Source organism: Lissotriton vulgaris, chromosome 6, assembly GCF_964263255.1.
Source record: "Lissotriton vulgaris chromosome 6, aLisVul1.2, whole genome shotgun sequence".
In the NCBI taxonomy this organism is placed as follows: Eukaryota; Metazoa; Chordata; class Amphibia; order Caudata; family Salamandridae; genus Lissotriton; species Lissotriton vulgaris.
Genome location: NC_141694.1, coordinates 325,205,051 through 325,230,856, shown reverse-complemented (window position 1 = coordinate 325,230,856; position 25,806 = coordinate 325,205,051).

Below are 25,806 nucleotides of genomic sequence, written 5' to 3'. Positions count from 1 at the left end.
CGTCCGACCGTACTGTGGGGAAACCGGCGGTGCAATTAGGATTTCCCTCCAGCAAAACTCGACCGCGGCGGCCGGATGTCTCCAAAGACCGAAGACCGCAGACGGAACCATAGAAAAACCGACCGCCACGGACGGAGTGGCCGCGGTAACAGGCTCAACCACCTGGGTCCATGGCGGTCGGGTCGGTGCGGTGGGTCTCGTGGCAATGCTTTCCCTCTCCGTTGTGGTGCTTCCGCCGTCTATGAGATGGAGGTGTTTTCGCTGTAGTGTTCTGGTTTGTTTGCAACATTGTAATATTGCGGACGCTCGGGACATCATTCCGCTCGGCGGTGAGCCTGGATTGGCTCCGTCCGCCGTGGTGTCTGATGTGTTCCCGCGGCGATTCGCGTTTTTACGCGCCTGACGGTAAATGTGCCCAGTTCCCCTTCCTAATATGGCGGACGGAAGGCCCGCTGCTGGTGGATGATGAGGTGCGTTTTATGCCGCCTCCAGCCCAGCGGTCATGCATCCGTCCGCCATCCTAATCGGCCCCATAATTCTGGGATATGCATAGGCATATGATGCAACACATAGACCACTCTAGGAATTATAATCATCTTAATAATGGTGATGTGACCCATAAGGGACATGGGAAATCTCAACCACCTTCTAATACTATTGTCTAAATTATGCAATAGCAGGTTCCCATTATGGTGGTATATGTTCCCAATTTTCACTTAGCATAATCACTAGGTATTGAAATGGGGTGGTTTAGATCTGTAGTGGTGTCTCTTTCTCTGCCCTTTCCTGAGCTCCATTTATAGAGTATATTGCAGATTTATGTAGGTTCAATGTGATGCCCGATAAGCGTCTCCCCTCTCCCAATATTGTTGCCACTGCAGGCCATGTTCCCGTCAAATCCCTCAGCATCAATAACTTGTCATTGGCATATAATCTTATTACAACTAGTTTAGTATTAAGTAATATGACAGAAGAAATGTAGTGTGTTCTCCTAAATCTCGAGCTTATTTAACTTTTATGATGAAAGCGAATATTGATGGTGCCAGTGGCCATCCCTGCCTGGCCCCCCTCTATATATCCCATGTATTGCATACTCTGGGGCATATTTACAATATTTTGGCAGAGGGCAGCACCGCAAGTCTTCTAGCTACGCTGCCCAACATCAAAAGAAAAGGGTAAGGAATGCGCCATAGCTACAAAATACAGCGTATTCCCGTCCTTTCTGGGAGTGCCAGTCAAAATGCAGCCGAGCGCCAACGCAGACACACTTGCACCATAGTGCAAGGGTGTCTGTGTTGTTGGCATGATTGTTTTTGTGCAGGAAGGAGACCTTTCTGCCCAAAAACAATCAAAGGAGAAATTTTGCTCGTTCTGTGTGTGCTGCAGGAAAGATAAAAAAAACCAGGAATAATGTAAACATTTCTCCTCATTATGCCTGCTTCTGGAAGGCATTAGTTTTGGAGCTGCCCCAGTTTTACGCTATGTTGTAAATCTGGGGCAGTGTTTAAAACCATGGGTCTTGTGTGGGAACGCCCACAACAACAACCATGGAACACCCCTTCCACACGGAGAAAGGCATTCGTTTACTACTTATTTACAAAGCCATGAATAGCCACGTAGGGTGGCTTTGCATGGCCTTGTAAATATGGACTGGCACACTGCGCCTCCGAAGCATCACAAAAGTGACGCTCCAGGGGTGTAAAAGTGCTGCAGGGACATTGTAAGTATGCCCCTTTGTGTCTTTTATGTACTTTGGCCTTACTGCCTATGTACAGAAGAGAGATCCACTTGGGAAACTGGTATCCCAGCATTTACTTTTCTAGACTTTTGATATGTACTAACTCTATTTTGTAAGTCAATAATTTATTACTGAATCGCAAAATAGGGTTTGTGAGTTGGTATTAGGAAGGGGCATGTTAAGGGTGTCCCTTTCTAATAGTGAGTCGTAGGGGGATGTATGAATGTTTTCCGATCAGAATGCAGTTGCAAAGCATTCGCATTTTACCACAAACTTCAAGTGCGAAGGTGGGCACATGCAGTTTTTTAAGAGAAGGCAGTGGTCCCCTGGACCACTGTCTACTCCTAAAAAATGAAAAGAAAACGTAATTTTTTTTTTTTTAAGGCATTTCCATTTTCCTTTAAGGAAAACGGTCTAAAGTACAAAAACAATTTGCTTTATTGAATAAGCAATTAAAGGTATGGTGGTCTTCTGACCCCAGCAGGCCACCATCCCTGTGATTTTAGCCATTCCCAATGGGTCGCAAATTGTGACCTACCTCATGAATATTGAGCCTGCGACTCCCTCACAGCTGTAACCAAGATGGCGATAACCGCGGCCCAGCGTCTGCCCTAGGCGATGCCTGGCACACCTCTGAACAGCAGCAGTTAAAGCGTTGCTGAGGGTGTTGCTATGAGCCTCGGCCGGAAGTTCAACGGGCGGTGAGTGAGGTAGGGCTGCGCGGGCTCCCGGAGACGTGCACGGGCTGAAGGGCCCAGAGGTAGGTGGCTGGAGATTGACTATGCAGCCGCCGACGGGGCCCAATGAGGCCAGGACCGCTGCAGCTGAATGTTATTTGAGCAGGCTGGGCCCAAGGACTAACCAGCCTTTGCGGCGGACCCGCTTTCTGCAGGGGGGAATGGATAGGACCGGTGCACAACGGCTTGGGTATCTCCGTCACCCCCAAGTCGGGTGTGAAAGTAAAGGAGAAAGTCCTCCCCTGTGAGCGAGAGCATGACGGCTGCCTCACCAACTGAAGTGAGGAGGCCTCCTCCAGCCCTCGCCAGAACCAAGTAAGGAGCCTCTGCAGGGTGTGAGGCACAGCAGGAGCACTGGGTGACGGCCTTCTGGGCCTGAGTTGTGGAACCCGAGACGTATTTGCCTTCCTATTGGCAGCAGGCAGTGACATTGGGCAAGCCTGCTGAGATTGATGCTCTCCATCTGCCTCATACCGGCAGCCGGGCAGAAATAATAGGTATGCCAGTTACGATACCTAGAAGTTGCACAGAGTACCATGGAACGGTGAGCCCACACAAGGAAGCTGAGGTTCTCCTGCACAAGGGTAAAATTGTTCCAGAGGCAGGGCCCTAAGATCCTAGGTTTGAGTGTCAACGAAGGAGGGGGGAGACCCGTTTGTGGCATATAGGCTCTTGACTGGAATCTCTACTAAGGGAATCAGCGCAATAGATGACTGCGGGGGAGCCTACACCGTAGCCCTCCTAGAAAAACATATTGAGGGCAATAAAAGATCTCCAGGGCACACCTGAGCCAAAACTGGATACAGTGACCGAAGATGGAAATCTGCTGTGTGTAGATTTCCGCAACATGGTGGACAAAGTGTCAACAGCCAAAACGCAAATTGGGGCACTGCAGTCCAAGACCAAAGGCCTTGAAGAACAGGTTGCTAACCTCACCAAATAAAAGTCAGTAACGATGGCCCGGCTGGAAGATCAGGAAGGAAGGGCCAGATGCAACAATATACACATTGTGAGGGTCCCTGAGGGGCAGAGGGAAAGTCAGCAGATCTTTTCCTGGAAGACCTCATCCTTATTTCCCTTCAACCTAAAAGATTTTCTAATTTCTTCTCTATCAAACATGCTCCCAGAGTGTTGGGACCGCGGCTGCCCCATAAACTAATCGCGCACATATTCAATTACAGAGACCAGGACACAATCCTTCAGGCTGCCCACACTGATGGGGATTTGCAGTGTGAAAATTCAATAAGAATTAAAGACAAAAGGAAGGTGCACTACATGGGCAAATCAAGAAGATATAAGTTCTTTGAAGGTTTTTCTTTTTTATTAAATTTCTTTGAAAACAACAGCGGCACACAGCCAACACGTTTCGTTCCCTCGTGCCACGGGAACTTCGTCAGGGCTAATAGGATATAACAGGGGCTTCCGAAATCGAACCCAAGTACACCGTATATCCGAAAGTAAATGTCCAGTGAGCGTCGCACAGGAAGAGCATAGATGGTCCTGAAGAGCATAGATGGTCCTGGTAGGTAGAGGAAAATTTCTTAGGCAGTATAACTGAGCGAGGCCGGTAATTCCAAAGGTTTTAAGTGAGTGCTACATAGAACCACTCCTCAGGGATTCCATATGTCGGAAGATGACAGGAAATAAATATATTCTTATCACACCAAAGTGTTGTGGTTTCCTTCACAGTAAGGCGATAAACAGTAGTGACAGAAGGTGAAGGTCTCAACTGCTTGAAAGAACAGTCTCTGTATATTAACCAGTCAGAGCTTCCATGATACGAAGCTGACGGGCATAGTGGCGTGAGCTTCCATCGATGGCAGCGTCGATGGAAGCCAGCACCCTGCTTTGTTCTCGTATCTTTCTTGGGCAAGCCTTGAGGTACAAAAGCAGGTTTACTTCTGAACCTTGGAAAAGTACAAGCATTTGTCTGATTTTTTTTGTCAACTCAACGGGGCCTGAAATCTCAGTCATTTGGTATCCCTACTAAAAGATGGTTTCCACATTACCCCATCTGATACCAAATCACTAATTTGCATGCTGTCTCAGTATCATCTCTTGTCCTTCATAGCTTGGATCAGCCCTGTGGCTGTGATGTTCATGACTTCTATATTTTGGCACACAGCGGGCACAGCTGGAGGCAAAAGCTGCACAGCATGCAGGACAAACTTGGATCATTATGCACAGGGTGATCCATGCTGTTTCGACAGGGGTTAAAGATAGTACAGGATCTCTGCAGATGACAAATTCTGCCATACCGGACACATTTGCATCCTATGAAGCATATACACACAGTGAGTACTAGAACAGCATCGGATTGCGAGGAGTTCCTATGGGATTTGAGCATCTTGGTATATGCAACCTCCCAGTATCTATAATGGGTGGGGCAGCGCTATATAAAATGATGGCTCTGCCGCATTTTCTGTATGTGCTTCAAAACACACCCTTCCCCATCCCACTAACCTTTTTTAAACACATTGATCATGAATTACGGTCTCTACTATGGCAGGGGGGCACACCACGCATTGTGCTGAGGAGGTTACAACGGGGTGTTTACGACAGGGCCTGGCTCTGCCAGATATTAAAATATACTATTGGACTTCCCAACTTATAGTCATAAATGATTGGGTTTTCTCAGATTGGGTTGAACTGGCCCATAGGTTAGATAGGGCAGTGATACATGCAAGGAATTATGAAACTGTCCTCTATGAGAGTTGTTGGAGGTTGGGCTTACTGTTGCACACGTTGGTAGTTGTAAAATGCTGGATTGAGGCCGATCGCTACCTGGGTTGGCAGACTACGCTGACCACTGTTACCCCCTTAAGGCACAGTGACAAACTGAGCAAGGTAACTACCCTATTAGGGTTCTTGAGATGAGCAAAGATAGGAATAGAGCACCTAGGGGATGTTTAACGTGGGATAGCCTTGCTGACCTTTGAAGCACTTAGCCAGGAATACAAGTTGTGTCCTACCCAGAGACTCTATTACTACCAACTCAGTCAAGCCCTCCGGGTTCATATTTAGGAAGGACTGAGCTTGCCAGATGCCTCCACATTGGAGGGCTGCCTACTCACAGACTTGATTCCGGGCAGGGGCAAATCAGTGATCAATCAGAAGTTAATAAATAATTCCCCCGACCTGCTGGGCCCCCTAAGAAGAACCTGAATGGACGACATATGAAGCATTGAAGACAAGGACTGGATAGACCCTACAAGGGCCCTGAGATGTAGCCATCAGAGCACGATTTAGTCTGATACAGTTAAAAATACTTCACCAGGCTTGTTGCTCACGCATACTACTATGTAAGAAAGGAGCGTTAACAACACTATTATGCGCAAGTGGATGCATGCAAGAGGGCTCCTTTTATCATATTTTATAATCTTGCCTTCTAATGCCATTACTGATAACGGGCAGTTTACCAAACATCTATGCTGTACCTGCAGTCCAATCTCCTTATCCCTCTATGTACCCCCTCACTCTACTGTCATTCACCTTCTAACAATACCGTCCCTAGATACCTCCTCTCTCTCATTATCAACCCATATTTGCAGGCAATATTTATTACCATGTAAGGAATTTGTTTAACAGAATGTAAAGCGTTTTTATGTGGAGAGTGAACCCATAAGTAATGATATAACTGTATCTGCGTGAATACACGTTTAATAGCACAATATAGAAAATAATTCCGACATGCATAGGATTTTTTTAAATGCATTAATGTACTTCATGAATGAAATAGCAACATTTAGCTATGTACAAACAGTAATAGTTGTATTGTTACTTTACAGTGTCCCCTGACGAAGAGTGTATCCTGCCTGAAATGCATTGGGATATCAATAAAAAACTGCTTGGAAACGAACCTTGGCATCTTTCATGTTTAAACAAGAGGCCTGAATGGGCACAGTTTCCGCATGAGAAACCTGAAAAAAAGTCAAATGAATCCCGCATGTAGAGCGTTGAAAAAATAAAGGAAAAACAGGAGGGAAAAATGTTTGGGGATTAGCTTGTAAATATGGATTCATTGATGGATGAATAGTGAAATGAATTGGCCAAGCAGGCATTTACAGCAGTGCAGTTGGTTTGGGGCGTAAACTCGCCTCACCTTGTTACATTGTCACAAATACAAGTGCCATCAGGGCAAGGCACTTCACCAATGTTGCACGCATCTCGCGGCCCTGCCAACCTGAGACATAGACTCAAGCTCTCACAAGCAACTCGCAATCTTAGATCCAACCATCTGCGCCTGATGCTCTGTCTCCGATTTCGTCTTGCGCGCACGGGAGGGATGGCCTTCTCAGTGGCCACCGCCAAACTCTGGAATCTCATGCCACTGGAACTTAGATTCCTTACATCTGAGCAACTGTTTCGAAAGAAACTTAAGACTTGGCTCTTCTCCCTGATACAGTCCACTAATCTCCCAGGTTTTTATCATACCTCACTAGCTGCTGTCTTTAAGCTCCGGGACACCCCCGTCGGGGGTAGCTGTGCGCTCTACAAGCTTCTAAATAAATAAATAAATAAATAAATAAATAAATAGAGGCATGGATTAGTTTGCAAAAATAGAATAAAATGGTGTGCATCCTGGTTTCCTTCACTGTTAGGATGATCAAAGACATGTCTCTTTCCTCAGGCATCGATTCCTATGCGGGCAGGGGGAAGTAAATCGTACAGTATGTTTGATTTTCTCAGTTTTCCTAAACTCCTCAAATGTCTTTCTTTTCTTCTGCGTTGCTACACCAAATCAGGGTATATGGATATGCAGTTCCTATTATATTCCTTATCCTATAATCATCGTGAGAGGAGCCCCAGGGGATGACCTCCATCACGGTGTTCTGTGCGGTCTATCAATCTGAATTTTCCCCATTCTTTCAATGGTTTTCAGAAGTGAGGACAACACAGTCTCTTTCTAGGCTTCCACTGACTATGTTTCATTGCACTTTGGTAATTCTAAAATTCAGACATTATTCTGTATTGATCTATCTTCCAAGCCATTTAACTTATCTTCATGAATTTTTAACCATGTTCCAAAATCCATGAGTTGGGTAGCATAGTGGATTGCCAAGTGTCTCAACTTTCCTTGTGCATTCCCCGATTTTGTCCCTGTCCATGTGTTGCAGCGGGAGTGCTACTATGCTTGAGACACCATCAATTTTCTCGATAATAGCACTATTTCCCTCCAATATTAACTGCTTCAGATCAGTAGTGGAGGGTGGACTCACCTCACTAACAATGTCCTGCGGGTGTTCCTTGTTGGGGGAACTCTGCTCTATCATTGCTAATTCCTCTTCTATGGTGTTCTTAATCCTCGTGTACAATGTTGTGTCCTCAAGACCAACTCGACATTTGTGTCTACTGGTCCACCTCAGACAGTCTCACACCGTTATCTCCCCCACTTGTTCTGTGTGGGACAAGATTTTGCATGGAATTCGTGGAATGCAGTAGCAGGACTTACATTAGTCTCGTGGCAGTTCCTATTACGCATGCTTTTCAACTGTATGAGCACAGAACCTTATCACTTGGTGTGCGTTTCAGGAGCAGGTGTTGAAAAGCCAGAAACATTGTTGTCCTCTTATGTGGATGTAACAGACGCCCGTCACCTCGCTCCCCAAGTTCTGTCTCCCCTCTGTATCTGGAGGTTGAGGAGAATCAGTCCTGAAGGCATCTACTTAGTTTGTAGTGCATCCAATTTGACCACCGCCCCGGCTGCTAATTTATGTTTATACAGTTAATAGTTACCCATATTACTGGCCATCAAGAAGATTGTGGCAACAGGCCTGAACCCTGCTGAGTGTGGCCAGGCGGAAAATCAAGGCCTCTTACTTTGTAGTTGTTAGTCCGCCCGGCTGTGATGCAATATGTCCACCATGGCATCCAATGCTTCCAGCTGTCCTGTCTCCAGAGCCCGGCCAATCTGTTAACATGAGTGTTGCTAACCAGCAGAAGGTCTTTAGCCCCAGCCAGAGGCTTACTGGGAGATATGGCCATTACAAAAAGAACAATTGATGGACAGAATGTTGCACAATGTCAAACATTCACCCCAGTACAGAGATCTGGGCCTAAATCCATCCTTTGTTTGCTCCCCATGCCATTCCTGTTCAGACCTAGTCGTATGCAAATCAGTCTTGAACCTGTTCCCTATGGGAACAGTCCAGCCTGTCCAGTCCGGAGGCTGATGGCGGCACAACAGGTACCCTGCAGGCATTCATCAACACTCTTGGTCAATTCTCTTAGCCGATTTACTCCAGGAGGCATACCAGGCAAATCGCCAGCGTATGCTTGATGAGGGAATCCCCTCATACACTAAGAGCACCTTAGCGAGTGCGACACTCACTTAATAATATAATAAAATATTTTTTAACATTGCACTCACTATTTTATGGTCCTGAGGAAAGCCAGCATAACCAAGGCACCGGCTGAAACATGTCGACCTACACTGGATGTAGGTGGTCTTAACTTCACCACCACAACGTCCCACTGCCTTGTTTTTAACCGCTCAAGGAGACCCAGTTATTAAAATGTAATTTACCCTCGGGTACTGGGATCACCCTGAAGCCGTTTTAATCTTCACCACTTCACTCACCACACTGCACTCTCAGTAACATACCAGCTCCGCTGTAATCAGGCGTTGTAGCACACCCGGGACACGCTAGGTGTCACTGGGTGGGCCCGATGATGAAGCGTGCCACCAACTAGGTTGGTGGGTGAGGGCTTCATGAACACCTACTAGGTGCCTGCTGATAAATACAAGGAATCCACTCTTTGTAGTGGTAGTGATCCCTACAGTGGTGGGGAGCACACAGTGTTGTTTAAATACCCCTCACACACCAACAGGCCCCTTGGTGTCATGCTTCATCATCGGGGTCATCGCACCCCTCTACGGGATGCGGCGTGCTGCGACTCACGGCTACGTAGGAGCACTGAAAATGGAAAAAAAGTGCAGAGTGAGGATGTTGGTACTATTTAGGGTACATCAACCCTAAATAGTACCAACAACCTCACTCTGCACTTTTTTAACGACACCAGCCGAGGGCTTAATAAAAACTTTTAATTATTTTTTCTCCTACGAGCCAGGTGTCTTTTAACAATCACTGTCTTTCACCTCATCACTCACATTGAATTCCTTCACACACATCAACACAAAGTCCATTTTCAGTGCTCCTACGTAGCCGTGAGTCGCAGCACGCCGCATCCCGTAGAGGGGTGCGATGACCCCGATGATGAAGCATGACACCAAGGGGCCTGTTGGTGTGTGAGGGGTATTTAAACAACACTGTGTGCTCCCCACCACTGTAGGGATCACTACCACTACAAAGAGTGGATTCCTTTTGTTTAATAAAGATTACCAGGGGAGATAGAATCCACTTCCTCCTCTCCCTCCCTCTCCATGTTATTTTCTTGCTGATAAATACAGCCTAGAGTCCTACATAGGTCACCCTTGGCTAGTCCTTATTGATATCATATATAAACCCCTGGGGATCCGGACTAGCTATTCAGTCCTCCCTCTCTCTCTTGATATATGCGCAACAGTCCAGCCTGAGCTGCCAGGCCAGGTCCTCGCTGGACTGGAAACAAGCATCCTGGAACCTGTTTCGGGGCATCACCCCTCTTCAGCCAGGCTAGCTTGATACCAGTGGCATGGAGACCATGGGACCCACGTCTGGGCATACCCGTCCCACTCAAGATGATAATTACAAAAAGAACAATTGATGGACAGAATGCTGCACAATGTCAAACATTAACCCCAGTACATAGATCTGGGTCTAAATCCATCATTTTTTGCTCCTCATGCCATTCATGTTTAGACCCAGCCATATGCAAATCAATCTTGACCTTGTTCGCTATGGGAACAGTCCTGCCCGAACTGCCAGGCCACGTCCTCCCTGGTCCTGGAAACAAGCATCCTGGAACCGGTTTCGGAGCCTCACCCTACATCAGCCAGGCTAGCTTGACTCCAGTGGCATGGAGAGCATGGAACCCACATCTGGGCATGTGCAATTAGAGCAGTATTCCTATTCCAAGGTCCAAAACTCAGAATGATGCCCATATTGTGCAAATGTTAAGTACCAGATTCCACTGTATCAGTATTTACTGTGTGAACAATTAGCACCTGGGATTGTGTGAGAAGGGTAATGAGTTCTAAGGGCCTTATTCAGATCTCAGCAGATGAAATACTCCGTCACAAATGTAACAGATATCCCGTCCGCCATATTACTGTCTCAATAGGATATAATGGGATCGAAATACGGCGGACGGGATCTCCGTCATGTTTGTGATGGAGTATTCCCCTCCGCCAAGATCTAAATTAGGCCCTAAGTCTTTCTTGAAGAGTTAGGTTTCGGGTGAATAGGGTACTCAGTGAATCTGGTGCTCATGGCGGAACTTGACGAGTTCCTCAATATTCGTCTATGTCACATGTTGAAAGTCTCTGACAAGAGAGTATACCTATGCCCATCTCTGGAAGATCCAGGTACACATCTTGGTTTCACCTGCCTATTTGAAGTATAATGTAGGCAAATTATACAGTCCTGCAGTGGCATTGTTTGTGCCCAATAACGGTTTGTGCCAACATGTGTTTCCTAAGGTGGGACATTTATTATAATAAGGTGAAATTGTATAGGTATCACCTGAACTGTTTAAGGTAATTAAGTTAATAAAAAGAGATCATACAGAAAGTATTTCCACTTGAACAACTAGGCAGAGATCTTCAACGAGCTTTGCAAAATGTCCTCCAACAAGGGCCGCTGTCTGTTCAAAATCTTCACATCTTCATGACCAAAGTGGCTGAAGTTCCACACTTGAATACTAGCTAAATTGAAGCTGCAACTGGGACAGGCTTTCTCTGTGACCAAGTCATAGGACACATCCTTCTTAATGTTCTTTGCTCTGAAAAATACTGTTTGATAAATAAACACTCATTGTATAGACTTGGCATGTTTGCAGTCTATAGTCTAATTTTTCATGCGCTGATGGGTTTGCGTGCATTTTCTGACTTTATTTTGGTCATCTTTTTTGAAGGATGGAGAAGTGAGCTGTAAGTAGAGCACATTTTCACAGCATGCTAAAGGACAGCTCTCCGAGATAGGTCGAAAAGTACCCTAGTTTGTATCTTTGTTTGGGCGCTATCATCAGTAACCACCACAGATTTGATCATTGTAAGAAGCTGGGTTATTGGTTTGGCGGTGGGCTGGGAGCTCCATTCAGGAAACAACCTCAGTACTTGTCAAGGTGAACAATAGAAAGTCACTAAACTAACCCGTCCCAAACACTTTGGCAGCTGAGCCCAAAGCAGTCAGGCTTAACTTAGAGGCAATGTGCAAAGTATTTATGCAGCACACAAACTGTTGGACTGAAAATGATGTGTTTGGTTGACTCCTTCTAGCATTGTGCTATTTAAGTTAGCATTTGCTGCACCATTTTGTATTGAGCCACCATTTTGTGCCAGGATCGAAACTAAGCTTCTGTCTCATACTGTCTGACTCTGCAGAAAGCAATCTTGATTGTTTCTCTTTATTTCTACAAGGTTGAGCTTCACTGCACTAATGAATAGATTGTTCTGTCAATGCATACCTTTCCCACTAGATAGGCCTATTCCCACTCTCAGAGAGACGGGCACGGGCAGAGTAACCATGAAACTACGATAGCATGTACCTGGTCTCAGGATCGTAGCTCATCCTTCTGTACCTTCTTTGTTCATCAGCTCCCAGACTGGAAAATTCCTGTCTGGGCATGTCTTCAGTGGTATTGGAAATGTACTTTATGCTCGACCATGTTATCTAGAGTCAGTCCCTCTGCAGCAAATTAAAGAGGCTGGTCAGACCGGACTCCACTCGAGAGCATACTGATAAATAACTTTGGTTTGTATTCTCTAATGTCTGACTGACTCTTCATTTGTTTGGAAGGCTGAGAGGTGGTCGCGAGTGACCCAGGTGACCCTATTCGGGTCACTGACTTCAGTTAGTGCCTGAACAGGGACCCCATTGGGTGAGTGATCCTTCCTTGCCCGCGGACGGGTGAGGAGGACGAGCCCACGTCAGGTTGGAAGGGGGATCTGACCGTTTGGTCCAAAGAGTCAGCAGTGGAGAATAAAGTGGTTTGCTCTGTGTGCACCAGGAGAGTTTTTTTCGATTTGTGGTGGCTACATCGCCATTTTGATTTGTGTTTGGTGCAGTCTGAGGACCGTCTTTGGACAAATGCTTCTGTACCTTCTTTGTTCATCAGCTCCTAGACTGGAAAATTCCTGTCTGGGCATGTCTTCAGGGGTATTGGAAATGTACTTTATGCTCTACCATGTTGTCTGATGTCAGTCGCTCTGCGGCAATTTGAAGAGGCTGGTCCGACAGGACTCCGTTCGAGAGCATACCAATAAATAACTTTGGTTTTTATTCTCTAATGTCTGTCCGACTCTTCATTTGTTTGGAAGGCTGAGAGGTGGTAGCGAGTGACCCGGGTGACCCTATTCGGGTCACTTACTTAAGGTGGTGCCTGAACAGGGACCCCATCAGGTAAGTCATCCTTCCTTGCCCGCGGACGAGTGAGGAGGACGGGCCCACGTTGGGTCGGAAGGGAAACCCTTGGATCTGACCGTTTGGTCCAAAGTGTCAGCAGTGGAGAATAAAGTGGATTGATCTGTGTGCACCTGGTGAGTTTGCTTCGGTTTGTGGTAGCTACAGCGCCATTTTGATTTGTGTTTGGTGCGGTCTGAGGACCGTCTTTGGACCAGCGCTTGAATTTGTTTGACTTATTTATGAACATGGTATCATTTTGATTTATATCTGATGAGGTCTGCGGAACTACTTTGGTGAAGATATTTGCAAATATCTGTTTGGCATAAATAGTGAACTTGTTTTCTCTTAAAATGCCTTGCTTGAGTAAGTGGTTTTGTGGAAGGTGTCGTTGCTGTTCTACTGATGCTCGACTGGAAGGAAGGTAGCCTCCGCCTCCGAAGGGCACCCCACATTTTGACATGTATGTCAAGCATGGCCTTGGCCCTATTATGTTTAGTATATTATGACACAAATATACGAGAGACAACGTCTAGTTGCAGTGGCATCTGACTGGCACCTCTGATGAGCAGAAAATGAATTTTTTGCAGGACAAATTGTTTGCGAAAAGAAGTAGGCAGTCTATGTTCGATTCTCTTCAAACATGGCAGAAAGAGCCTAAACAGAGGCGAATGAAGGCAGAAAAAGAGGCCCGGAAAGGGTGAATGCAGATAGTGACTCAGAAAGCTGTAGAGTATGATAGCGAGAAAATAGAACAATAATTTGCAATGCAATAGGTCTCTCATTAGTGAAAGTTTGAGCTATTAGCTTTGCAAATAATAATGCAACACCAATAACTCAAACTTTTAGTAATGTGAGACCTATTGCATTGCAAATGCTTGTTTAAACAAGCATACACAAAGCAGACAATACAACGTTGAACAGGCACAAACATATACTACACAGTGACTGGTGCCACAGCTGTAGTAGCTGGTGCACAGTAGATGGAACCTCTGCACAACACGCATAAAGACAAAAGCTATTTACACACACACACACAGACTACCGGTCTCAGTGCAACCGAACTAGCACTATCACTTAAAAAAATTCTAAGTTCTGTGAACACTCGACAACAGTCTGCATGTTCTGTCATTAAATGAAGCCAACAGATAGAATAAAGACATCACTGCTGAAATTAAAGAATAAACTGCAAAACCCAGTCTGTTTCCTGCAGATCGCCTGCTCTACCTTAAAAACTGCCAGGTGTCCTACCATTGTCCCTCTCAAACTCACTCCGAGTCTGAGACTACGAAACAGTCGCCACACATTGTGTGCCAGGTAGGGTAGCTCATCCCAACCATGCCACCGTCTCGATCTTCACGTGCCCAACCGCTTACCACATCCTCCTAACCAAACCATAAGATTGGCCACCAGCTTCTTCTGCCAGCCCTGGTCCAAGCGCGACACATTGAATTGTGCCTTGCAGTAGTACCCCACTGCAATCCACGCCAATGTGTCCACTAATGCCACCCCAACAATAATGCATCCACAACTGTTAACTTTTAATGTCACCACGAACCCCACTATAAGAAGGCGCCACCCAGAACCGTAGAACTAACTTTGACTACCTCTCTCAATCGGCCAAAGCCAATGTATACTTATCACTCGCACATCCACAGTATGCCCATCCCCTAACCCCCTCCCCCTAAATCCCAATTTCTGCTCATCCCTGCCTTCCCACAAACACACCTACCTCTCACAGGGTTACATTGCCCATTAGACTGTGCCTCCCAAGCCTCTTACCTTGATCATCAGCCTGTCGATGTTGTTTTCTTGAGACATCCTCTGCTTTCCCTCCTGAAGCGCCTGGTAAGACCCGGGCAGCCAGAAGGGGGTTGTTGTGGTAAAAGAGTCTATAAACGAGAAGAGCTGTGCCCTAACACTTAGAAGTCAGGGAGAGTGAAGATGAAAGTGGGAAACGTCCTGCTCTGGCGTCACCGTGTACACTGTCAGGGACAGGGGAGGGAACAGAGGGGGCAATGAGAGTGCCTTGTTCAATCAATGTTTTTCTTGGGTTGCCATTTCTTGCGTCCCGATCTTCTACCCACAGTCATTAAAGGGGTCAGTGGAACTGCAGGTTCAGTTCGGCCTAGCCCAGTTGACATACCTGGTCTCCCTTGGCCCACTTATCCAATTGGCCCAGCTTCTTACCTGCGCTCCTCGGGTCAGCTCACTACCCGTAACCTGCCCCGCCTAATCTGTGCAGCGACGTTGTGAGTGAGGCGACCTCGTCGGAGACGGTGGCCATTGTGCCCCTGGTAGACCTGCACGGAGCAAAGCAGCCAGGGGCAGCCAAGAGCAGGAGCAAGCCGGCAGGCAGCACTCACAGATAGGCAGGCAGGCAGCGCACACCAAGGCCGTACACAAACCGGACACACGTACCAGCACGTACTAGCGTCAGAGGTTGAGGGTGCATCATGGCAAATGTAGTATTGGACGAGGACTCAAACTCCGTGCGATACATGAGACCCCGCTAGAGAATATTGCTCAGTAGAACCGATGCTCTTACATCCAGAAGTAGAAGTGGGCAGGATCATTGAGGATTGACATTATCAGAATTGTTCCCGCATATTTTGATAAAGAAAGGCATAGCTGGCAACATTTAAGTATGAATGTGTATGACGGTGTACATTATATTTAGATAGCGCTTACTACCTCTGTTGAAGCGCTTTATACTTCTCGCTGCTCCAAAACCACTGTTAATTGTTCTATGGGATGACATTCAAAGAAGGAGAGTGACCAATGCAAAATAAAATAAAGCGATAACGAGACTGAAAGCGATCGCTTTTAGAAAGCTGCGAGTGGTGCGTGCGCGCACGCCACAGAGAGCTATATGGTTTCAATTATCACGCCCGAGTCTGGGCTGATAATTGAAATCATATGGCAGGAATGCGCGTAATAGACACCAATAGGCCATGGGCGGAGCAATGCGCCCGCCTTTGGCCTATTGTGTTCTATCTTAAAAACAAACATGCAGGCACTGGCCAAAAGGAAATGATGGACGGAGCGTTTGAGCAAATCAAACACTCACCCCCAGTCAACTGATCTGGGTTTAATCCATTACCATTCTTTAGCTCACTCAGCCACCCCAGTTCAGACATGGCCATATGCATATCAGTCTCATCCTGTGCCTCATGGGGACAGACCAGCCCGAACTGCCAAGCCATGTCTTCCCTGGACCGGAAATAAGGATCCTGGGACCGGTTTGGGATTCATAATCCTCATCAGACAGGCTATCTTGAATCCAGTGGCCAAGTGAGCAAGGGACACACGTCTGAGCATACCCTGCCAACTTAGGGCGAACAAAGCAATACAAAAGGAAATGATGGACGGAGCGTTTGAGCAAATCAAACACTCATCCCCAGTCAACTGATCTGGGTTTAATCCATTACCATTCTTTAGCTCACTCAGCCACCTCAGTTCAGACATGGCCATATGCAAATCAGTCTGACCCTGTGCCTCATGGGAACAGTCCAGCCCGAACTGCCAAGCCATGTCTTCCCTGGATCGGAAACAAGGATCCTGGGACCGGTTTTGGATTCATAATCCTCATCAGCCAGGCTATCTTGAATCCAGTGGCTAAGTGAGCAAGGGACTCACGTCTGAGCATACCCTGCCAACTTAGGGCCTGCCAATAGCAGGCCACAAAAGAAAAAACACACGCACAAGCGTGTACAATTCCAGGTTCCATTTCGGAACCCCGGACAAAAGGACTCTCGCCTGCACGAGCACTGCTGCGAGTGTGCTGATAGAAAGTTTCGATTGCAATGTGGCAAGTCTTATGTTACCCGAGAAGAAGGTGATCCCTTTGTGGAGGAATTATTAGGGACTTGACCTTCACCTCCATACGCCCGCAGAAAATATACCCTGCTATCGCGCATTCTCAGCAAACTGTTCCTTCTGTATCTACTGCTTCTGCTCCTCCTACTGTTGATAAGACTGCCTTGGCTTCAGCGCCTCCTGCCTTTTCTCTGCCCATGCTGCCTGCGGTGACTATGACTGTTAGTACCTCTGCTATACCTATCGCTTCAGTGTCTGTTTTGCCCGCCCTTACACTTACGATGCAGCCATTAATAACGCTAGTGCCTGGTGCCCCTGTCACTTCCTCCACTGTATTCTTACATTCCCCAACATTAGGGATTAGCGAGACACCAGGGCGTAGACCTAACGACAGAGACTGGATGAACCTTAAGGAGCGACCCAGGACGGACGTTTGTCTGATCAGATGTGGGGGAGGAGGAGAAAAGAATGGTGGCTAATCAGGCTTCGTAATGGGCCTGGAATACCATTTATGATTTGGATGGTGTATGGACGGTGATGAAAGATTATGAGCCGTTTATGCAACAGCATGCTCTTAAGCATATGTCGGCTATGTTGATTGGTCTTTAGGAGCAATGTTTTAAGGATGCGGCCCCTCGAATTCTGTATGACATTAGGGATCATGTATACATAGCTGATATGGCTCTGGTTCAGGTGTACGGTAATGTTGCGATGATGATAGCTTATCGAAGGAGGCTGCTTGAGAAGAGCCCCACCCCAGTATTCCAGTTTCCGATGCGTGAAATCCATCCCTTATATCAACCTGAAATACTGGAGCTAAGGAACACTCAGGCCGCTATTATTAGACTGTGAGTAGAGGCCCGTTTCCAAGAACAGTGGGTTTATACTCCTTGCGAAAGGAGTGAGGTGTTGTCCCTTAAGACTCAGTTACCCGATCCTAGAAAAAACCCTACTGCATATTATAAGGAATTGGCAGAGGCCGCTTCATCAACAGTGATGATGCTAGTGGATGTTGAGGTGTTCTTTAGTCTGTTGATACCCGTTGATATTTGGCGGCAGGAGCATATGCAGGACCACGATGTAGAATTGGGGTGGTACTTGGGGACGAGGTTAGAGTATGGGACACGGAGAGGAAGCCGGGCGAAAAGCCCAAGGCCAAGATACTTGCTTTACTAGGCCGAATAATTACCTATATGCGCTCTCTTACTCCACTAAGAAGGATAGACTGGGGCAAGTTAACAGCATGTCATCAGAAGAAGGATGAAAGTGTGTCTGATTTTTTCACTCGGTTTGAACGTGTGTTCTTGGATTTCAGCAGACAGGACTAGTCGGTGGAAGGGAGTGTCCGATTGTTCGTTAACAGATTCTTTAGAAACCTGCTTCCTGAGATCACTACTTGGTTGCAGGCTTCAGAGAGCACTTGGACCACCTCCTCCGCTTCTGTAATATTGAGTATGGCACAGTATTATGAACACAGGGAGAACGAGGAAAGGAGAAGGCGGAGAAGAAGCACAAGGAGTTGATGATGAAGGTGTTGTTGCAGCAGGCATCTAGGGGGAATGGGAGGGGACGTGGTGCTGGTCCGGACCGGCAGCTTCCCCGTACTAGCAGGAATACTGCGCCTGTAGGGCCGAATCAGTGTGCGTATTGCAAGGAGAATGAGCACTGGCGTAGCGAGTGTCCGGTGCTATTGCAGGAAGCTGCAGCCCCTAGATGATGGGGTTCTCGTGGACAGGGTCTAAGAGCAAGTGATTAAGACAGGGTTCAGGAAGCAGGGACACCGCAGGGTCGCTCTGGCCAGAACTATTTTGATGACCCTCAAGAGAGACAGTATTATCACAATGTTTATGATCTGAATGAGGTAACAGGGATGTCTCACAGCTAGGACAGCCAAGGACAGGGTGAGGAACCAGTCCAGATACCTGTAGATCAGTGCGGTTCTTATGTTACCGCAGATTTGCAAGGCTCAGTTAAGAAATTCTTGGTGAATACAGGTGCAATGAATAGCTCTGTTTCTCATTCGCTGGTCCCAGGGCAGCTCTGTCTGGCTAAAATAATGTTCTGGTAGGCTTTTGTGGTGTGCCGGTTGTGAGCTCCATTTCCAAACCTCTTGCCTTGCCTTGACTATCGGTCCTTTTACTGTCAACGTCTAATTGCCATTTTTGTTGACGTCTAATTGCAGAGAAAATTTAATGGGCTTGAATTTATTAAAGAAGTTGCATGCTACCATTTTTTGTCCCCCTGAAGGTGTTTACATGACAATGGGCCTGAACGTAGTCAGTACTAAACAATGTCTGTCCAAAGTTGCACCCCTCCCTGCTGAATTTAAAGATGTGCCACCCAAGTTGTAGGCCACAGGTGATACAGATGTAGGACTATTGCAGATACCCCCGGTTTCCATCAAAGTTAAGGACAATGCTATCTTGCTCCGTATTCCCTAGTATAAAATACCAGAGGCAGGGGAGCAAGCTCTGTTGCAGATTATACAGGATCTCATGAAGTTGGGAGCGGTTGAAGAAACGACTGCGAATGTGTGTATTAGCTCAAGTCTACCCTCCCTTAAAAGAGCACTGTTGGGTTCCTCTGATGATCACCCTGATGTTTATCATTTTGTGATTGATCAATAAAATAGTGGCCCCTCAGTTCCGGGTAATCCCTGACATTATTGCCCTCCTGACAATGATTCCTTCCTCTGCTAAATTCTTCTCTGTTATTGATATGAAAAATGCATTCTTTAGTATCCCGATCCATCCCGCTAGCAGACATTTGTTTGGTTTTACCCTAGCTGGCAGAAGCTTTAGATTCTGTTGAGCTCCTCAGGGCTATACTGAGAGCTGTAGTATATATAGCCAAGCCTTGAAAGCCCAATTGGATTTCCTCACGCTTCCCTCAGGTAATGTATTGCTTCAATATGTGGATGATATACTAATTGCTTCTGATACTGAACAGGGATACAAAGACGGCACGGTTAAGTTGTTGCTACATTTGGCTCACCATGGACATAAAGTGTCCCTTTCTAAATTTCAATATTGTCGACAGGAGTTCACCTATTTAGGTCACTTACTGTCGAAAGTGGGTAGAAGATTGACCCCTGAAAGCATTAGCACCATTGTGAAAATGCCTATCCCTGAAACTCTTCCCTCAGGTAATGTATTGCTTCAATATGTGGATGATATACTAATTGCTTCTGATACTGAACAGGGATACAAAGACGGTACGGTTAAGTTGTTGCTACATTTGGCTCACCATGGACATAAAGTGTCCCTTTCTAAATTTCAATATTGTCGACAGGAGTTCACCTATTTAGGTCACTTACTGTCGAAAGTGGGTAGAAGATTGACCCCTGAAAGCATTAGCACCATTGTGAAAATGCCTATCCCTGAAACTCAGAGGGAGGTGCATGCTTTTATTGGCATCACTTCCTATAGTCGCCATTGGATCCCTAATTATTTATTACCAACCAAGCCCTTGCACGCGCTAACCACTAAAGATGTGCATGAACCCTGCCTTGGATGTCTGATGTCATCAGTCTTTTGAGCAATTAAAAGTTGCACTTTGCTCTGCATCTGCATCTGTGCTTGGTACGCCTGACTAACTGAAGCCGTTCGTGCTGTACGTACACGAGATGGACGATTGTGCGCTTTCTGTCTTAACACAGGCCTTTGGAGGTAAGCAACGGCTGTGGGCTTATTTTTCTGCTCTTCTTTACCCTGTCGCAAGAGCCCTCTCGAGCTGTCTAAGAGCGGTTGCGGCAGTGGCCATCTATATAAGGCAATCGGCTGGGTTCGTACTTGATACTGATCTCACATTCATGGTGCCCCATCCTGTGGATACACTTTTGAATAAAACTAGAACACAGCACCTTACCAGTGCACGTCTGACCGGGTACGAATTGACCCTTATTGCACCACACATTATGATTAAAAGGTATGCCACTCTAAATCGAGCCACGTTGCTAACCCTCCCTTCTGAGCGTGAGGAAGCTGATATACATGATTGCATTTTTCGGACGGTGGAGGAGACGAAGGGACGAGCAGACCTGACTGATGGTCCCTTATCTCACCACCAAGGGGAACTATATGTCGATGGCTCTTGTTTCAAATTACCACTGCAGCGTACGCACTTACAACTAACCCCGGGCGGAGACCTCCGCTCCGTCCGGGAAATGTGCGGAGATTTGCCTACTCCGCGTTCCACAGAGAATGCAGATTAGGCAAATCTCTGCACACTCCGCGGCGGAGTGGAGGTGGCCAGCTCCCGCTTCTCACCCGCCCTATTAGCAATTGCTAACAAGTTAAATAAAATGACTTTAAAGTAAACAAAAACACCTTACCTTAGTTGCTGCATCCCCGGGCTGCCCTCCTCCTCTTCATTGCATTCTCTGAAAACAACTGTGGATGCCTGCACATGGGCATTTCTTGCGAGAAATGCGTGGGGCAGTTTTTTTAGAGAATGTGATGAAGAGGAGGAGGGCAGCCCGGGGACGCCGCAGCTAAGGTAAGGTGTTTTGATTTACTTTAAATTTGTTTTATTTAACCTGTAAGCAATTGTTAATAGGGCGGGTGGGAGACGGGTGGTGTAGCTGACCTCCACGGAGTTCCACAGAGTTTGTTCTCAACTCCGTGGCCCTCTGCGTAGCCCCGCTACACCCACTACACCCAGGGGTACTACACTGTATACGGTAATTGAGACAGCACGAGTTCCCTATCAGTCCGTTCAACCAGCTGATCTTGTCAACCTTATTCAAGCTTGTGAATTGAGCAAGGGACTGGATGTTAATATTTATACTGACAGGCAGTACACCTTCGGGGTAGCCCATAATGTTGGGCGGCTCTGGGCAGAGAGAGGGTTCCTTACTTCCCATGGGACACGCATCCAGCATGGTCCTCTTATACATAGGCTTCTGTCCGCTTTGACACTTGCTAAGAAATTGGCCATAATAAAGTGCAGTGCCCACAAGGCACTTACTGATGACGTGGTTAGGGGGAATGCATTTGCAGATCAGACAGCTAAGGAGACTGCTCGAACGAAGATGGAAAGGATGTTTGTAGCAGGTCTTGCTAGGTGGGTGCCCGAGGTTACTATGTTAGAGGATACGTTGGACAATGTGAAGAGGATTCAGAGTGAGGCAACGTTTGAAGAGATAGCAGTATGGCAGGAAAGCACAGCATGTTTGGATGAGGACGGGTGTTGGATGGATACGTCAGAGAAAAGGAGATGGATGTTACCAGATGCATATGCCCTCCCTGTAGTCACTATGTTGCATGGGCCAGCCTTCATTAGAGCAAAGGGCATTTGTAAATTACTAGACTCTGGATGACAGAATGACAACACTCCCAAGACCACTGCTCATTTGCTTAAATACTGTATGGTATGCATTTTATTTTCCACTTTATTCTCAGCTGCTCAACACATATGCATACAGTGATATACAAATACATAGCAATGTCAGCCATTTTCCCGTTTTCTCCCCAGTCCAGCTTTCCCTAGGACATATAATAACATCAGGGGTTACAAGCAATGTAACGTCCAGTAGGCAGTCTCTGAGTCTCTAGTCTCAATACCTATGTGACAGAAGAGTTCGGATTTATACTCCTTCTCAGCATTATCCATAGGCGAAACAGGAAGCAGGCGAGTATACAATATCAAATAAAGGGAAGAAAAAAACCCAATCCCCAAAAACTCCCTCTCCCACCCCTAGCCACCCAACCAATCCCTACCCTCCCTACCCCCTGGTGTAAGGGACACTCCCTAATGGCAACCGACCCTATCCATTACCGTCTCATGGCTCGTGACAACTATAGACAGTGTGTGTGCTTCCTTGGGAACTAACAGATCCCTCCCGAGGGGTCCCGTGTCATGGATGCTTATTATGTCCCTTCCCCCTGTGTCAGGGCGAAATCCAGTTCCTCCAGCCTTACCTCCCATTCCTGTGATATGGGATACTTCCTCTGCCCTCAGTCCTCCTCTCTTGTAAGCGCCACTCCCTCCGCCCGCCCCCATTTCAGCATCTCCGCTTGCCACAGGGGTACCCCTGGGGCCCTGGGGGACTTCCACCTCATCGTCAGCTAACTGTATGGTATGCACGATGCATAATCCTGGAAAAGGCACCCCTACACCCCCTGGTAATTGTGCACCACCCTCTTTCCCTTTTAAGGTCCTTCAGGTGGACTTTATTGAGAAAGAGCGAGTCAACAATCTGAAATAAGTGTTAGGGGTTGTTTGTGCCTTCAGTAAATGGGTTGAGGCTTACCCCACTAAAGAGAACACAGCTGTGGTGACTGCGAAGGCTCTCCTAAAGGAGTTCTTCCCTCGTTTCAGTTTGCCCCGTTTGATTTGGAGTGATAATGGGAGCCATTTTAATTCAAAGGTCATTCAGTTAGTGTGTGCAGGCCTGCATGTCAAACTGAAATGTCATGCTGCACACCACCCCCAGTCAGCAGGCTTAGTTGAGAAATACAACGGTACTTTCAAACTGAAATTGGCAAAGATTAAGGAAAGCACAGGGTTGCAGTGGCTAGATGCTTTACGATTAGCCCTTTTGACTACGAGAGTCATGGTTCACTCTAGGACAGGACTGTCACCCTACGAGTTCGTATTTGGGCGCCCTACAAACGTTTGGGGCATCCTGTGACCTTAAAAGTTTTCAGAAATTGAATACCCTCTGTTGGTGGATTACCTATATGAGTTAACTAAAAGTCTGCATTCTATTCACCAACAGATCCAAGACGCCGTTCGGCCGGCACCTGATGGGCCAGACACGGTATTCGACCCGGTGACTATCTTGCTGTGGCATTTCAGGAGAAAAGGAAGTTTGGAGCTGTGATGGAAGGGGCTGGCACAAGTGCTCCTTACCACCCCCATCGCTGTGAAGGTTGCTGGCCGAAAGAACTGGATTCATACCAATCACTGCCGCAGAGTGCCTTTGCTTCTGCCTTACAATCAATGGGTTCTTAATGGCATCAGGGACTCGGAGGGGGATCAGGTGCCCCGTTTTGTTCCCTTCTCAGATGCCCAGCTAACGTGGACCCAAACGGATGGAGGATGAGAATGATGCAGTATTGAATGCTGCAGTGCCTCATGATATCAGGGCCATCCGGGAGCCCCAGTCTATTGGCCGATCAGTACTTAAGCCCCAGTCCATTAGCCCCTATGTGTCTGGGCCCCTTTTTGCTGACCCCTCTGTCCCTGGAGTAGCTAGGTACAATTGCGCCCCTGATGGAGGATAAGTTAGGCTGCAGTAGGATAGGGAGAGGCAAAATTGATGCAATGTTCAGACATTGGACAGGGTAAATAGAGCGTGCGCCCCTGGAAGGCTGTACCTTATCCTGAGCGACATGGGAGTTCTTTAGAAGAGCTGGGGTCGCCTGGCTCCACCGCTGGTGCTTAATAGCGCCAATGTTGATTAACAATAGGAGTCTACCAGTGAGGCTCAGAAGGACACTGGGAACATTTGCCCCTTCCTGTTTTCTTGTCATTGGCTCCATTGCATTTCTTTTCCTCTGGTTACAATGTATCCGTTTGGTCACACCATTATTGTGGCGGAACAGCCATTTGCAGCACCATTTTTTGGACGAATGAGTCTGGTTGGTCCAGTTGATCCACAAAGATTAAAATAGTTTTCATTGTGATTGGTATGATTTTCTTGATAACAATACTTTGAATAGTATGGTTTCTTGAAGAGAGATATCCTGTGTACTCCCTGATGCGTACAACACCTGTTCCCCCTGAATACATGTTTGTTACTTTGGCCCCTCATAAAGGTGAACACAGAGAGACATGTGCAGATAATGTATTTTTACAAATGCTTCACCAGGCGCATGATACGTCAAATGTTGCTAATTGTTGGATCGGTGGACTGCTCCCCTCCATTACGCATTAGAACAATATCTTGCTATCTATGCCATTCTCTTATCTTGGGAGCTGCGAGGCCTGGTTTGAATTGCTTACTATGGTACACATTCATTGTCATTCTTGTACTATGAACATGACATCTGCTGATTATCACACAGTGTTAGAATATATACGTGTCCACCAGGGATTTACCCCGAAAGAACAAGTGACCCCTGATATACTGTCTGCGACAGCTTGCATGAACCTATATGAGAGATAGAAAAATATAACATGGCTTCAAATTGAAATGTTGGATTTCCAGGGGTTTAACGTCACTGAATACTTTTGCTCTTTTCAAATGCGCAATATTACTAAGGATGAGGCCATGCCATTGTCAGTAGTCAACACATCAGCTGTTTTTTGTGTTGAAGGGATTGGGAAGGTGAAAGTGGGTGAGAGTAATTGCAACTATACGTATACGTTGAGCATGAGTAGTAGCCCACCTCTGCTTCCCCCGCATAATATCTACTTTGTTTGTGGATCTCAAGCTTATGTTTGGCTTCCTAGGGGATGGTCAGGTGTATGGTACCTCTCTTTCCTCCTTCCCCCAATGTACATAGCACTGTCCAATTATCATAGGGATCATCGCTTACAGCATAGGAGTGCCCATCTGATCCGAGTTAGAAGGGTCAGTAATAGAGAAGTCATAGATCAGACAGACACTACTCTGCAGCACTTCACAGGTTCAATGAAGGGTATCATGCCCTTTTTGGGGCCCTATGTCAAATAGTCTTAAAATGTGTCGGCTCACCAAAGTTGTAGAAGGGGTCATTAATACCACAGCAGGAATTTTGACCAGTATCACAGCTGAGCTCCAGGCTACGATGCTTGTTACTCTACAGAACAGGAGGGTGTTAGACGTCATCCTTGCTGACCGGAGAGGGGCTTGTCGCATCATTGGCAGCAGTTGTTGTGTGTACATACCCGACCATACCCCTAATGTATACACTGCTATACAGAAGTTGCATAGGCTCACATCCGAAATTCACCAAGAGAATGGTACTTGGACTCTTTCTGGTTGGTTCTGGGGTCTACTAACATCCTGGGGGTGGATAATTCTTATCTTTCTGGTGGCAATTGTGGGTATCATTTTCACATGTTACCTATGCGTACATTG